Genomic DNA, 14870 nt, shown 5'->3' with positions numbered 1-14870 from the left:
GTTTGGTTCATTCTTGTCTGGTTTTTGGTAGATTCTTTATTCCTTCTTTCTGCTTTGATCTCTTCCTTGTGACTAAATTATATTCTCTAGTGTACAATTGGTTTTCTTGGTTTTAATCTTTGGTGTATCTACTATGTATTTTTGCTTTTTGGATAACATGATGCTTACACAGAGCACTACATAGTTTTAGCAGGCTATTTTAAGATAATAACCACTTCAGTTTGATCACATAAAATAAGTCTACACTTCCACTCTACCCTCCTCCATACACACACACACACACACACACTCACATTTGTATTTTAATTTCACAATTTGCACTTTTTTATGTCACAGATCCCTTCGCTGATGGCTAAGATGGTTATATTTTAATAGTCATGTTTTTAACTTTTGCAGAATGGATAAAAATGATACACCACAATCACAGTTCTAGAGCTTTCTGAATCTGACCTTGCACTTAGTCTTGCCAGTGAGTTTCTCTAAGCTTTGTAGATCAAGGTTGGATCTCCAAATGGCTGTGTCCATCCTCCTTGGCACCTTGTGTGTGTGCTGCAACTGAAACAAAGGACGCTATCTTGCTTTCATTGAGATTCCAGAAATGCTCATGATGAGGAGAGATGCCTCGTGATACACAGTCATGTCATGGCACCGTGTGGAACAGTAACGCATCCTAATGAGGACTGTGTCTGTGTCTGAATTCCTTTTAAGAATTTTGTACTTGAATTGAGATGGCCTTTAATCATTAGAAATCTGTAAATTTGATGAGCTCCTAAAAGGACAGGCACCCACATTTCAATTATACTTCAGTGTAGGGAGAGAGTGACAGGTGGAAGCCCACTTACATTTTCTATCATCTGGTAGCTATTCTCAAATCCCCACGTTTGTTTTCTTGACTCTACTTTGCCTGGGTTGTTCTTCTCCATATTAATGTAGCAGATTCGTGTCTGTCTTCAAGATTCAAATCATGCACCTCCTCTGGGAAGTCTTTCCTGACCTCAATTTCCTTCCCTCTCAATACTCCCAATCTGAATCAATCACACTTTTCTTTGCGACTCACTCTAATTTATACCAGCGCACTTGTTTTCTTACCTGAATTATTCTCTGAACTCTGAGTCATTTCAATATGCAGATCATACCCCTGCCTCCCTGTCCCTGCACAAATAACACCACAGTCCAGCACAAAGTGTCGGTCAAAAGAAGTTAGTACAGAGACAGACGAGTGATATGGCATTCTCCACTGAGATGACTGCATGCCGTGTTCCCAACTTATTTAATAGAGTCTCATCAATTTCAAGAACAACAACAACAACAAAATTAACCTTATGTCCTCTTGCAAATCACGCCCTGTTTTGCATACAGCACGGAGTGTCATGTATTTCTCACCTTGTCACTACTAAAGTACATCCTGAGCTCTGTCTCATTTTATTTATGGACTGCATTGAGCTTCAGGATGAGTCCTCAAGGTGATGAAAAGGAAAGGCACATTCTCTGAAGCACTCCTTCTTCTAGAAGCCAGCAAACAGTAGAGCTCATGGAAAAGGAGGCTCTGGTGCAGCAACTCAAAGGTATGGAGGACGTTAGCCACAGAGCTCCATGGGAAGAGCATTCAAGGTAGGGGACCCACCTGTGCAAGGGTCTTCATGTAGAAGCTTGTTTATTGTGTTCAAAGGACAACCAGGAAGCCAGTGAGGCAGCAGAGGTCACGTGAACACAGGAGAACAAGACGAGGTGGGGCAGGGAAGGCAGTTTGAGGACTCAAACCACAGGCAGCCCTGGAGGGGACGGGGAGGACCTTGGCTTCTCTCCTAAGGTACATGGTTCTTTTTTTAATTTTTTTTCTTTTCTTTCTTTCTTTTTTTTTTTGTTTGTTTAGGTACATGGTTCTAAGTAGAATGGCATGTTTAAACATGTGTTCAGAATGAATTCTTATGAGTTGAGAACACAGTATAAGCATAGAAGGTCGAAGACAGGAGACCACCGTGGTTCTCTGGATAAAATGATGTGGCAGTTTGGATGATGCCAGTAAAGCACAAGAGGTGGGTGGATTCTGGATATGGTTGAAGAGCAGACTTTGCTGATGAGTGGAACTTAGAGTATGAGAGAAAGACGAGTAAAACGACAACTTCAAGGTTTTCATCCTGAGCAAGTACAATGGAGAAGATTATGAGCAGATTTCAAGTGAGCAAGATTCAGTGATCAGCTTTAGATATTTTAGGATTATTTTTTTAAGTCTTCTAGACAGACAACTGAATATGTCACGTTGATAATTAGATACATAAATAAGTAGTTCAGGAGAGAGGCCTGGGCTACAGGTAGGAAGTTGTTGGAATTAAAAACCAAAAGAATGAGATTAATAGCAAAATAAATAAAAATAGAGAGTGAAAAGTAATAAAGTCTAAGCCCCCTTCAGAGTCTTAGAGGTCTGAATTAAAATCACAGACAGTCCCCAAATATAAAAGTATATGAATTGGAGAAATTTATTATAGTTCTTTATCTGTAAAATAAATTTGTAAAGATTTGTGATCACGTCCTTCAATTTTTATGTGCTGTGAAATGTTTAGAAATCAGTAAATACTTATTAAACAATTATTGTTATTATTGTTTAAAAATAACAAAAATGGTGGTTTTCAAAGTGTTCCTTGACAATATAACCTAAATGCAGAATGGATCAGGTTATGAAACCCCAAGTAGACAAGAGAGGTCCATCTTTAATTATTCTGAGAAGCACAAGGAGAAATGAAATACCAGGCTTTGTTGCTAAACTGGAAGGATATTCCTCATCGGAATCTCTTACCTCTCGGGGGTATGCTGCCCTCTTGGCTACTCCCTTCAGGAGGAGGCCTCAGATCAGAGTTCTGTGAATTTCCTCTTTTCCTTGACTGTGCCTCAACTTCAGCTGTTTTCAGAATTCATTCCAAGCCCTCTTGATGTTCTGAACCTCAGGTTACCACCTAATGACAGAGGACTCCAAAAAATAGTTCCCTAGTGAAGATTTCATGCATGATTTGTATGCCTGAATGATGAACCTTTTACTTACCCATGACCTTTATTCCTGCCTCCTGTCACCCTCTTCCCTGGACCTGGCTGAATCTTACCTGTGACTCAGCCTGAAAGTTTACTCTCAGACACATTTGACCCTTCGGGGTACTCCAATGTGTGCATGTGCACACCAACAGACCCTTCTTCAAGGTTAGGGCCCATTGTGCCTCAGTTATTACCTGCAGTTAGAAGTCAGGAAGCAGGAGAAAACTCATCTTTATGGGCTTAACGAGGGATCTGCATTCTCTGCAACAATTATATGAGCTAAAGAGAGGCGAATCTATGATGAACCAAGGAATATCTGAAAAAACAAAAATATTATGAAGCAAAACAAACAAGCAACCAAACAAAAACAGTAGCGAAACTGTAAGAGCTGCTAACTTAGTTAATACCAGGCGATGGTTTTTGAGTTATCTATGGAGATGATATCAGCAATTTAACATTAGAGGCATATAGTTATATCTGTCTGTAGCTTTATGACTGTGGGGTACCTATGAACATTTAGATGATTTAACAAACTATATTTAATGTCTGTTATATTTGGGCACTGATTTTAAAATAAATCATATACTATCATTCTATATTTTTCAATTAAAAGATATATACAGGTATATTTTGTAAGTACTTAAAGAGAAGAAACTGGACATAATATGGAAGCGGTTACACCTAAATAGGTCTTATTCATATAATTTCACAGATACATTAATGTTTCTAGAGTGATGATGTAGATAAACATAGATGTAGATATAGATAGACATAGATGTAGACACAGACATGTGTTTTACATGTATGTCTCCTTTACACGATGCTTGCCTAGTGTTGTTTGGTTGTTAAAGTTCAAGGACAAAATCTTTTGAGGAACTGCTAAAGTGAAAAAAAAAATTCCTGAATTCTATTACCGCCATAGACCTAGCTGAGGACCAGTAACTCAAAGGGCTTCACCACCCCACCGGCTCACAGGATAGCTAAAAGGATGTCAGCTTGTACCACTGCCATCTGCTGCCAACCAATAAAACCACATCAGCCAAAGCAAATCACACTGAGGATGGAGACCACCTGTTGTTTTCTATGCCCTAGTTCCCTTCTCCAGAAACAGCATGGCCCTACCCTTGGAAACTGTCCCTCCTTCTATTGTATCCATTGGCATTGAAATCTGTCCTGTTACAAAACCCCACTCTAACCATAGTTGACCGATCCAAGAGTGTGCACTTGACCCAAGACGTTCCTCCAAATGTTTGGCTTTGGACATCAAGAGTCTTCTTTCAGGACTGAAGTCATAAGGCTAACCCTTCAAAGCAGTTGATGACCTGGAAATCACTGGGCACACTGGAAGAAGAGGAGAGAATCCTAGGACAGAATCCTAGCAACAGGCTCCTGCCTATCCTAAGGACCAGCTCCACCTCTGCCCTACATGGACCTGTGGCTTAATCCTTCCTCAGAGTCCACAGGCCCAGAGACTTCTTGGTTTAGGGTTGTTAAAGCTAAATTCTTTCATTTCTAAATAAGAGCACAGACTAAAAAATGAAAAGTAATGGAAGCCTAAATGTCCTTGACCTCGTGGAAGCCATCGTGTCTACTTAGGTTTGGATTTCTCAATATAAACAAATGCAGAGTTGGAAAAAATACCCAAGAGTCCTTTCAGTTTGAATAATCCTTTATATGAAGGCCTTCATAGGACTAATGTTGTTTTTTTATTTTTTTATTTTTTTTTGGAAAAATGTCCACCTTGGGCTGTCCTGAATTGAACCAATGAAATAACCTCATGGCATTGAAGACAACACATACGACTTCAGACCCAAAGATCCTTTGCAATATAACCCACTTGGCAACAGATAGATCCATAATCCTTGAAGTCAGTGACCAAACAGAAACAATTCTAAGAAACACACTAAACAGGAAGCCTTTATGCTAGTTTTCACTTAGCCTTTTAATTATCTACAAATGTCAGGCCTGCACCAAACGCCTACTACGTAATCACCAGCAATTTAAGGAGATTAGGCTATATGGCTGTTTTCTGATTATCTATGATTCCTTCTAGTTACTAAACAAATATCTCAATTTGTTTAGCATCCACTGCAATGATCTCAAAGAATATAAATATCCCAATGATAATAAAGGTGAGACAGAAGAGAAAGAAGATGAAGGAAAGGGATGAAGGGAAGAAGGAATGAAAGAAAGAGAAAATAAAGAAGAAGAAATCACAGAAAATAATCGTGAACTCAAAATTCTATGACACAGAGGCTGAGAAAACTAGGGGAAAAAAGACAGCAGTGAAATAAAAAACATGAATAAAAAGATGAGACACAGCAAGGTGCAGATAAGAAGGCCTGAGCAGGATTGCTTTGGTTGTAGTTTTACTGGGTGCCCATCCCAGTTCACTCAGAATCCTTCATGGGCCTGGCCATGAGGACTGCATTTAGTTTGCGTCTACAGTTGCTAAGATCCTCCTAACCCCCACCAGTTAGCTTTGCTGACTCCGTTTTTAAAAGAAGAAGATTTGGAAGGTCAGAGAAATCTGCCTAACTTGTCCATAAGGGGAGGGAAGGGATCTCAGCTCCCTGTCATCTTTCAACTACATTCTCTACGATTTCATGTAATAGTCCAACGCCCTGTGGATGATTTCATCAGTTCTGAAAGAAAAGAGGAGGCCAGGCAGAACCCAGAGCTACTCTGGAGTTAGATCTTCTGCAGCAATAGAAGGGCAACCTGCAGTCAGAGGTCTAGCACCATCAGCACCAGGTGGGGACTTGCTGGAAATGCAAATTCACACCGCATAAACCCCCACCTGAGACACACCAGGTTTCCACGTGAATCCCACATACATTAAACAACTGAAAGTCAGTGGCCTTAAAACTTTAACATGTGTAGAAATCATCTGGGGACCTTGTTTAAGTAGAAAGTCTGATTTTGACTGGGACCTAAGAAATTCTCGGTAATAGTTATGAGATGTTATGTTATAACATGTAATAGTTATACATGTTATATGTAATAGTTATAAGATGTTAAGATGTCTGTGGACAAAACTGTTAACAAGGATCTAGCTTATGATATTGCCCAAAACTTGAGCCAATAGCTGTATGTGGTCATTAAAATCAAATTTGAATTAATTAAATGAAATTAGAATTCAGTTACTCAATCACACTTGCCACATTTCAAGTCCTCAGTTGCCAAATTAGCTAGAGGCTACTGTGATGGGGAAAAGCTCGAAATATAACATTTTCATTATTTTAGAAAGTTCTTTTGTACAGCACTGATTTAAAACCTTGTTAGAAACGAAGACTCTGATGATCAGGCTGCAGAGTCCTTCCCAAGTTCTGAGACCCTTGGGTGTGTCTGAACTGTTACCTCCATGAAGGAAGGAACCAAGATGCTCTGTGACATTGAGCCTTCCTGATCCAGTTCCACAATGTGCACAACATGGATACACAGCCCACGGTCCACAAGAGGGTAGAGAGAGAGGATGAGAGGAAGGCAGGCTGTGCTTCTGATGCTAGACCCCAAGGACAAGTTGAGCTTTAATATCTTCAGGCTGTGGGGATTTCTGGTGATCCTAAAATGAGGAGGAAAAAGAGCCTTTTTCTGGTTTTGCGTGACACCTCACCGCTGGGCCCTACACCCATTTCAGTTCTACTCAAGGAGATCTCTGTGAGATCCAACTCACCAAACCATTAGCATGCACTTTGGAAGTAAGATTATATTATAATTATCAGCCTTATTTCTTTTTTCTTTGGGGCCAATTAGGGTTTCCACACCCCTCAGCTTCTCTGGACCTTCCTTCCTGAGAAATCTGTGTGAAACAGTCCCCACCATCTTCAACCTGCCCTCAAGCAAGATCACTCAGCCCCTCTGGAGTTATTTAGGGATCGACTTTATTTGTTTCCTCCTTGTTTATGTGTTCTGCCCTCCTGGCTACTCTAAAGCTGACTGCTTAACTAAAGAAGTACTCAGTGATAAGTTCTTCTCAACATTACCCAATGTTCCTTCCTACTTCTTCCTTAGAAGAATTAACTTTCACCAGCCAACAACCCTTTCCAGAAATCACATTACAAAACTTGGCTCACTCTTTAATAAATAGGCCCCCAGCAAGAAATTACACCATTGGTAGAACCATCCAACTTAAAAATAGAGCAGTTTGGTGGAGATCCAAATCTTCTGTTGCTTCCAAACTGCTTTGCTCCTCCTGAGGTGTCCCCTGAAACTAGGACACTAATGTGGCCATCGTCACATTTTGGCTTGAACCCACTAGTGAACTTAGAGGATCCTTCCCAAGTTCTGAGATCCAATTCAAAAACCAAGCCCTTTTATGAGTAAAAGTGCACACCAATGGCCATGCGTTTCACTTAAAAAAATGCAAAGAAAATTATAAATAATCTATTAAGAAAGTAAAAATATGGCATTTCACATTTAGAAAGAATGAAGAAGAGTTTAATGAGAATTCCAATTTTAGTATTCTATCAAGAAATCTGGCCTCATGCTTGGCAAAAGTTGGGAAGCTCTTGCTAAGCAAGTGTACTGCTGATAATTAAAGTCCCTACATTTGTGTCAGAGGTAATAATCAGGACTGTTTTGATTTGGTTATGATTTTCTATTACTATCATCTTGCTATCTTACTTTTTAATTAAAAGCTTCTGTTAATAGTCCTTTGCTATTGTCAATGTTTGCTGTGGGTTGTTTGATTAACTCTAGAAGGAATGGTATGGAGATACACTTTTACGTCAACAATAATTTAGTCTTTGTCTCCTAACTAGATTTTGAAACATATTGTCACTGGTTCATTGAATCATATAATACTTCCCAAGCAATCATTTTGGACCATGCCGTCTTCTACACAGGGGATAGAACACTAAGCAAAATAGATTAAAAAAAACACTACTCCTAGAGATCACAAGTGAACCATTCATGTCTTATTGTTAAAGCAAATTTACAATAATTTATTTAAGGTATGTGGTATTCTCTCTCTCGGGGTATGAACCAGAGATTGAACCCAGGGTTGCTTAACCAGTAAGCCACATCCCTAGCCCTTTTACTTGATTTTTTAATTTTGAGATAGGCTCTCACTTAGTTGCTTAGGGCCTTCCTAAGTTGCTAGGGTGGCCTTTGAACTTGCAATCCTCCTGCCTCAGCCTCCTTAGTGAAGTATGTTCTTACTGTGACTTCATCACTCTCACTGAGATCACTTTCAACTGAAAAAAAAGGAGGATGCAGGTGATGTCCAGGGAAGGTGCCCCATCAACATGAACAAACACCCATCAAAAGTTTGACACTTCAGCCCTAAATGATCTTCCAAGATGACCTTCTTCATTGATGCTGCTCAGGGTACTCTGTTTTAGATCAAACACTTATAAATATTCCTTCAACTAAAAAAAAATCTGTTATCTGCCTAAATCTACTAATTTGTATGCAAACTTTCTTTAATTAACTTAATTCAGCATAGTCATCACGCAGTTCCAATATCAGCAATTGAGCTTCTCAGACTTGCCTTCAAGCCTGCCATCTCCCTCTTTCCACAACCAATCTGAACTTTTGTTTTCTGCTGGCACTTTAGCAGAGCCTCCTGACTATTTTCTGTTCCAAACTGCAAATACAGAACCAAACAGGCAAAGCCAGTTCAGTGGAACCAACTCAGGGTTCAGCCTATGGGGACTGCACCACAGGGAGGCTTTGCACTCATTCCATTCATTGGTCCAAGCTAAGCTTCTGATGGGAAATTGCAATGAGGCTTTCTGAGTCATCCTTGCTCTCAAAACAATGGCTACGTCTTAGAGATTGGAAGAAGAGAGGTGTTCTCCAAAACACCTCATTGTTTTCTGTATGTCTGTGTGCATTTTAATTCCCAGAAACCACTTTCATTGATTTAAGTGTCACTCAAGGGACACAGCCCAAGGTGTTGAGGCAGGGCCTACCTGCTGCCTGTCAAGGTTCCGTTCCCCTGTGATTGTTTGAGATGTTTTTTATTCTAATTAGTTTGCATATATCAAGTGGGAAAATGTTATTCAAATGGTAGATTTTTGAGATCAGAGAAAAAACTAAGCAAAATTTCTAGGATTATTTTGGCACACAGTGTGTGCTCGAGATACATTAGATACTCAAGAAATGGTACTTCTCTGTCAGCTCATTGCTGAATTTGAATAGGATTCAAGACTCTGTCTTGCTTCTAATAGGGGTGTGGTTTCAATGTCTCATTACATGTATATTTACATGAAAATATCAGACAGATATTGAAGGAGTGGCATGTATTAGTTAATCTCAAGGATTCATTTGTTTTATGATCCTTGTTTAAGGATACATTCATCTGTTTAATGTACCTTATGTTGTTCCAGTGAAAGCTCATCTGATGTCTGGCTATAAACAGATAAAAAATGAGCTTTGCCAGTTGAAACAAGAGAAGAGGCCTAGAATTCCATTTCCTCCCAAGAATGGATCCTGCAGGACTTGACAGAACTTCTTTGACTCCACAAAGCTGCATTTGAAAACCACTAACCACATTTTCTATTTTACACATGAGATAATTTAGAACCAGAGTAGACAAAAGACTTTCCCAGGTCATGTAGATACTAGCTGTGAATAGAATCCAGATGCTCAATTCCAGGACCAAAGTTTTTATTTTCAGTTTATGATTTTTAATCACTCAATTAATGTTTATGGAGGACCGACCACTGTGCCGGGCCTGTGCCAACTTTCTATAAGTGTTAAATGTGATAACGTCTCAGCCCTGCTCTTAGGCAGGCAAAGGAAATGGGAGGCAGGTGCTCACACCTCCATATGAGTACAAGGGAATAAGGGAAATCCTAACAGAGGAAGCACAAAATACCACGAGGAAGTGAAAAGAGGAACGATCTGTGTTTTGTCGGAGCGTGAGGTTGTAGAGTCCTGGAGTAATTGCTTAAAGAATGAAATAATCACCAGCAGACATACAGACAGATAATATGCCAAGAAAAAGATAGAAGATGGACAGTGACAGAATCAGAAGAGCATCTGCTAGGAATAATGAATTAGCAATTGCGCTGAAACATATTTACACAAGGGGGAGTGGCAAGAAATCAGAATTTTATTTTAATTTTGTTCAGTGTTCAGCAGGGTCTTGAATGCTTAGCCAAGAAGCTTCAACTTGATCCTGCAGGCAGAGAAGAGTCATTGAAGGATTATGAGGATTTTAATGAAATATTTGAAGCCATGTCTTGGGAAGATTGATCTAATGCTAATGTGGAGTAAAATATGCATTTAAGAGTCTGAAAATAATTTTGGTAACTCCATGACCTATTTTAATGTTTATGTCCTAGGGTGTCAAGTACTCAGTAGTTCATACTCTCTGTTCTTTCCTCCAAATAACTAATCACCAAATCTTCATTTTTGAAAGTCTAAGGAGAAGAGAAACACTGCTATTTATCATATATTTATAATAAATATTTTTTATCATTCATATCTATGATCTCTCAATGTGGGAATTATAGCCCCAGTTTTCAGATAAGAAAACTAGTAATTAAATGCCATGTTCAAAGTCACACACTTAGAAAGGTTCATAAAGGAGAGTCTGACTCAGGTCTGGAGACTCAAGACTTGTGCTTCTGCTCTGTACACGGTTCCTGGAATCGGGGCAGCAGTTAGGCTCACAGCTGTGACAGTCATGTCTGGAACTGGAGGTGGGGAACAGAGTTTCTCTTGATAATGAAGATGTTTCTCTAAGAGAGACAGACAGCAGTGTACAACAGTGTTAGTCACTGAAGTTTCATACCTTCAAATCCTGACGTAAGGTTGCCTAAGACCTGGGAACTTATTAGGAGGCCTGGGGGTGACAAGCCTACCTGGCACCACTGAGAGCAGAGGAGGCCTGGGAAACACAGAAAGAGATGTTCCCAGGACATGCCTGCTGGGACACCTGCAACCCACTTGGTAGGTGCTCTGAAAGGTTGGGGTTCCCTGCTTTTGGACCACAGGGTCTCCTGTCTGAGTGAGTCTGTTCAGGGAAAGAGTAATGCATAAGCAGAGGGAAACTTTTGGACTTAATCCCATCAAAGGAGAAGCATAAACTCATGATCCAGGACTTCCTTGTGTCATTCATCTCTTCTGCGAACAACATTGCATCTATATAAATACCTTGGAGCACTGAAATGTAAATTTCTTCATTCCGTGGAGAATATTCTCATTTATGATCTGAGGATCTTCATGAGAGCAGGGACTCTCTTCTGATTGACTGAGTTCAAATATCAGCTCCTTATACAAGTTAGGTTATGTGGGGACCATCACTAAGTTTCATTATTCCCCAGTTTCTCATCTGTAAAATAGATTGTTTGTGATGTTTACTCCATGAAGTTGAATTTAATAAGATAATATGTGTAAAAGCACTTCATCCAGTGACTGGCTCGAGTCTGCACTACATAAATGCAGCAGTCTTTTCTTAACCAGGGAGTAAGTGTTTTAAGACCCCCAATGGACACCAGAAAACACGAATGGTAAGGAACTCCACATACGATTTGTTTATTAGGCACAATAAGAGATTAGCAATAATATCTAATTATTAGATTGAATAATTATAAAAAATATGCTATAAATTTTTTTAATTATGAAAGGTCTATTTCTGGAATATTCTATTTAATATTTTCAGATTTGTTTTGAGTACAAGCAACTGAAACCATTGAAAAGTTGGAGTTATCCTTACCATCATTATTATCATCATTATCGTCACCATCATTCTGCTGCATTCTCTATGTCCAGAATTGTGCCAAGTGATGCTCATTAATGGAAGGATTAATGAAAATTACAACACAGTGATTTCTATCAAATTAATTTCTCCCATAAATTTAATTATCAAAGGCATATCAAACCATAAACATCCCAGGATTGACTGCTGCTCACTGAGGCAAAGTTCAGTGTTCTGTAGATCGGGACCTTTCAATGCTCAAGATGCAGGGTTCAGGACACAGTAAAAAACAAAGCGGTGTTTGCCGGGTGGAGAGTTTCACCCTGGGAGCCTCTGAGACTGAGACTGTATATGACCTGGAAAATCTAAACATTTTTGTCTCAGCCTTTTTCAGGAATTTAAGGTCTCTGTGATAAAAACAAGGTCAAGATGCATAAAAAGTTTGACAATTTATGCCAATCCTTTCATTTTCCATGTAAAATGAAATTTAATACATTGTGTCTGAAAATGGTCATTTGAATTAGTTGGGAGACTTACAAATACAACTTCAGAAATGGTGCGAAAGTCCCCTGAGTTTAATTTTCTGAAGTAGAATTTTCTCACCACAATGGCCATTGAATCTCACATTGGGAGAGAGAAGGGAGAGAATTCATGTCCATCCTTCACACAAGTATGAATGCTTCCACGTGCAGTTGCATTGAGTCCTTACTGAAGGCTCAGTGAATCCTTCCTGCAGAAGACCAGTGACTGCAAGTTGAAAAAAATTAGAAATTTTGTTCATATGTCAGCAGCACATAATTCACATTATCTCATGGTGCAGCAAGGGATTGAAGCCTAACAAGATATTTGAGAATGTTTTCTTGCTAGAGTTCAACAGGTGCTATCTGTGCTTCTTCTCAATAGAGAGGCTTGTCCTGATTTGGGGGTCAGTGTTCAGTTTGGCTGGAATATCTTATTCTGACAGACCTCCATTGGTTTGCTCTTAATGAGGTTTTCCTGTATTTGGCTAATGAAAGGCCTTTCCAAAACCTATGAGTTCTGCTCCACTTGTCAAATGTGACCAGAAGATTCCTAAGCACTTCAAGAGGGAAAAGAACATCCTTTAGAGGTGCATATTGGAGGGTGTCTGGGGCAGACAGTATGTCAGTACGCAGTGCAGACCCAGGGGTCTTGTCCATTTGTGAGTGAGCGGAAGGCAGGGAAGAAGGAGGGCGCAGTCAGTCAAGCCCAGCCCCTGCCCATGTGAACTCCAGCTACTCACGTTATTTCCCTGGGCCTCAGTTTCCACAAACACAGAGTGAGGGGTGTGTAGGAGAGGTGATTTAATGATCCCTAAGGAGTTTACTTCTCGTACAGAATCCTGTCCTGAGACTATCCTAGTAGCTCACAGCAAACTAGCAGCAAAACCAGGACTGCATTCGGTCCACACACCAGCACGTCGCCCCTCTCTGCACCATCCTGAGAATGTCTTGGCTCCACTCCAAGGCACCCCTCCTCCTTACTCCACTCTAACCCATGTCAGTGCTCTTTAAAGGTCTCTAAATTCTTCTACAGATGTCATTAAAAACACAGTAGATCATTCCTCCATTCACTTAACCAACTATCTTTGAAATGTCAACCAGCCATTACAATTCAACCAACACTCGTCTTTTTCTTAGTAGGTGTGTATTCAACTTTTGGAGATTTTAGCTCTGTCCCCAGACTAGCTGCAGGGCCAACCAAATCCATAATCATTTACTCAGGCCCTGTGTTCGAGCTAATTCAGCCACAGATATCAGACTCACTTGGTGGAACTCCTTCATCTCACACTGAATTACCACCACACCAAAGAAACTTGACACTTGAATATTACTTCAGATCTACCCATGACTGTCACCCTAGGTTGCTCCACAAATTGTATGCCCACGAACTAAAATATTTTGTTTTATGTTCTTCCATATTTCCTAGAGCTCCTTCTTCAATCCTTTCAGTTGTCTGGTTTAAATCTGTTTTGCCAGGGAACAAGCTGGCTGATATATTCAACTACCCTGCGGTGCTTCTCTGCTGGATCTGACCACAACCTGGCTCAGCCCAGAGAATTTGTCTCTCTGGTAGCTCTCCTCTGAATGACTCATGAATTCAGTATCCTTCCCCCACCCCATATTGTTCCAGGTCTGTCTTCATCATCTTTATGTAAAGCCCTGACCTAACTGGAATCACACACTTACCCGCAAAAGATCTCATGGCATAGCAACCGAATTTTATTTACTTTTAACCTTAGAGTTGCACTGTTATCACAGTGCTGCCCAAAGCTTAGAGTAACAAGGTAATATCCCTTTATCAGCTAAAGCCTGGAATATGGATCCTTATATGAATAATAAAGTTCATTTGGCAAAACTTAGAAACAAAGAAATTTGTAGGGTAACAACTTAATGAAAATGTTCTTAGTGGTCAAACTCTGGGAGCCAGAGACTCTCGTATCAGCATGTTTGCCCACCCGAGGACCACCTGGATTGAGAAGTTCTATTTACCCACCTAGTTAGAATCTGTCAGGAGCTGAATTCCTGCCAGGCATTTGGGCAAGAGCCAGGCAGGCAGCCAACATGTGATTCTAGGCCAGAAAAAATATCATTCAGGTCGAACCTGCCAGGCTGGTTTGTGACTTCTGGAAACCTCCAAGGCCAACGGTGAGCACTCTGGCCCTGACACAACTCCCATACCTTTCATACCTGGAAATGTGGGACTTGGTGAAAGCAGCTTCTTAGTGCTCACTTAAAGACATGCACCCATGTCCAGATGATGAATTTGTTGCATACAGAGGAGAAATGATTTTTCAGTGTCACAAAACTAGTTGGTGAGAGAGGATGACTAAAATCCAGCTGCTTGTTTTCTCATCTGCTGCTCCTTTCTTTCTTTCTTTCTTTCTTTGGATGGGAGCAAGGGCCTGGTGCAAGCTGCACAAGTCCTCTACCATCAAGCTGCACCCCAGCCCTTCTCATGTGTTACCTTCTTTGTTGCAACAGGAGGATGGGTTGGAAATGGAACCTTAAAAACACCACCATGGAAGAAACACAAACAAATGACTTAAAACTATTCAAATGATAAAGAATATAAAATATGTATACACATGTCACATATAAGATATATAAAATAACAAATGCCTATGGTATAATACTATATGAATGAATACTCATTATTTTATAGAAAACAGCAT

This window comes from Ictidomys tridecemlineatus, unplaced genomic scaffold (genome assembly GCF_052094955.1).
Source record: "Ictidomys tridecemlineatus isolate mIctTri1 unplaced genomic scaffold, mIctTri1.hap1 Scaffold_45, whole genome shotgun sequence".
Lineage (NCBI taxonomy): Eukaryota > Metazoa > Chordata > Mammalia > Rodentia > Sciuridae > Ictidomys > Ictidomys tridecemlineatus.
Note: the sequence above shows the minus strand (reverse complement) of the source record.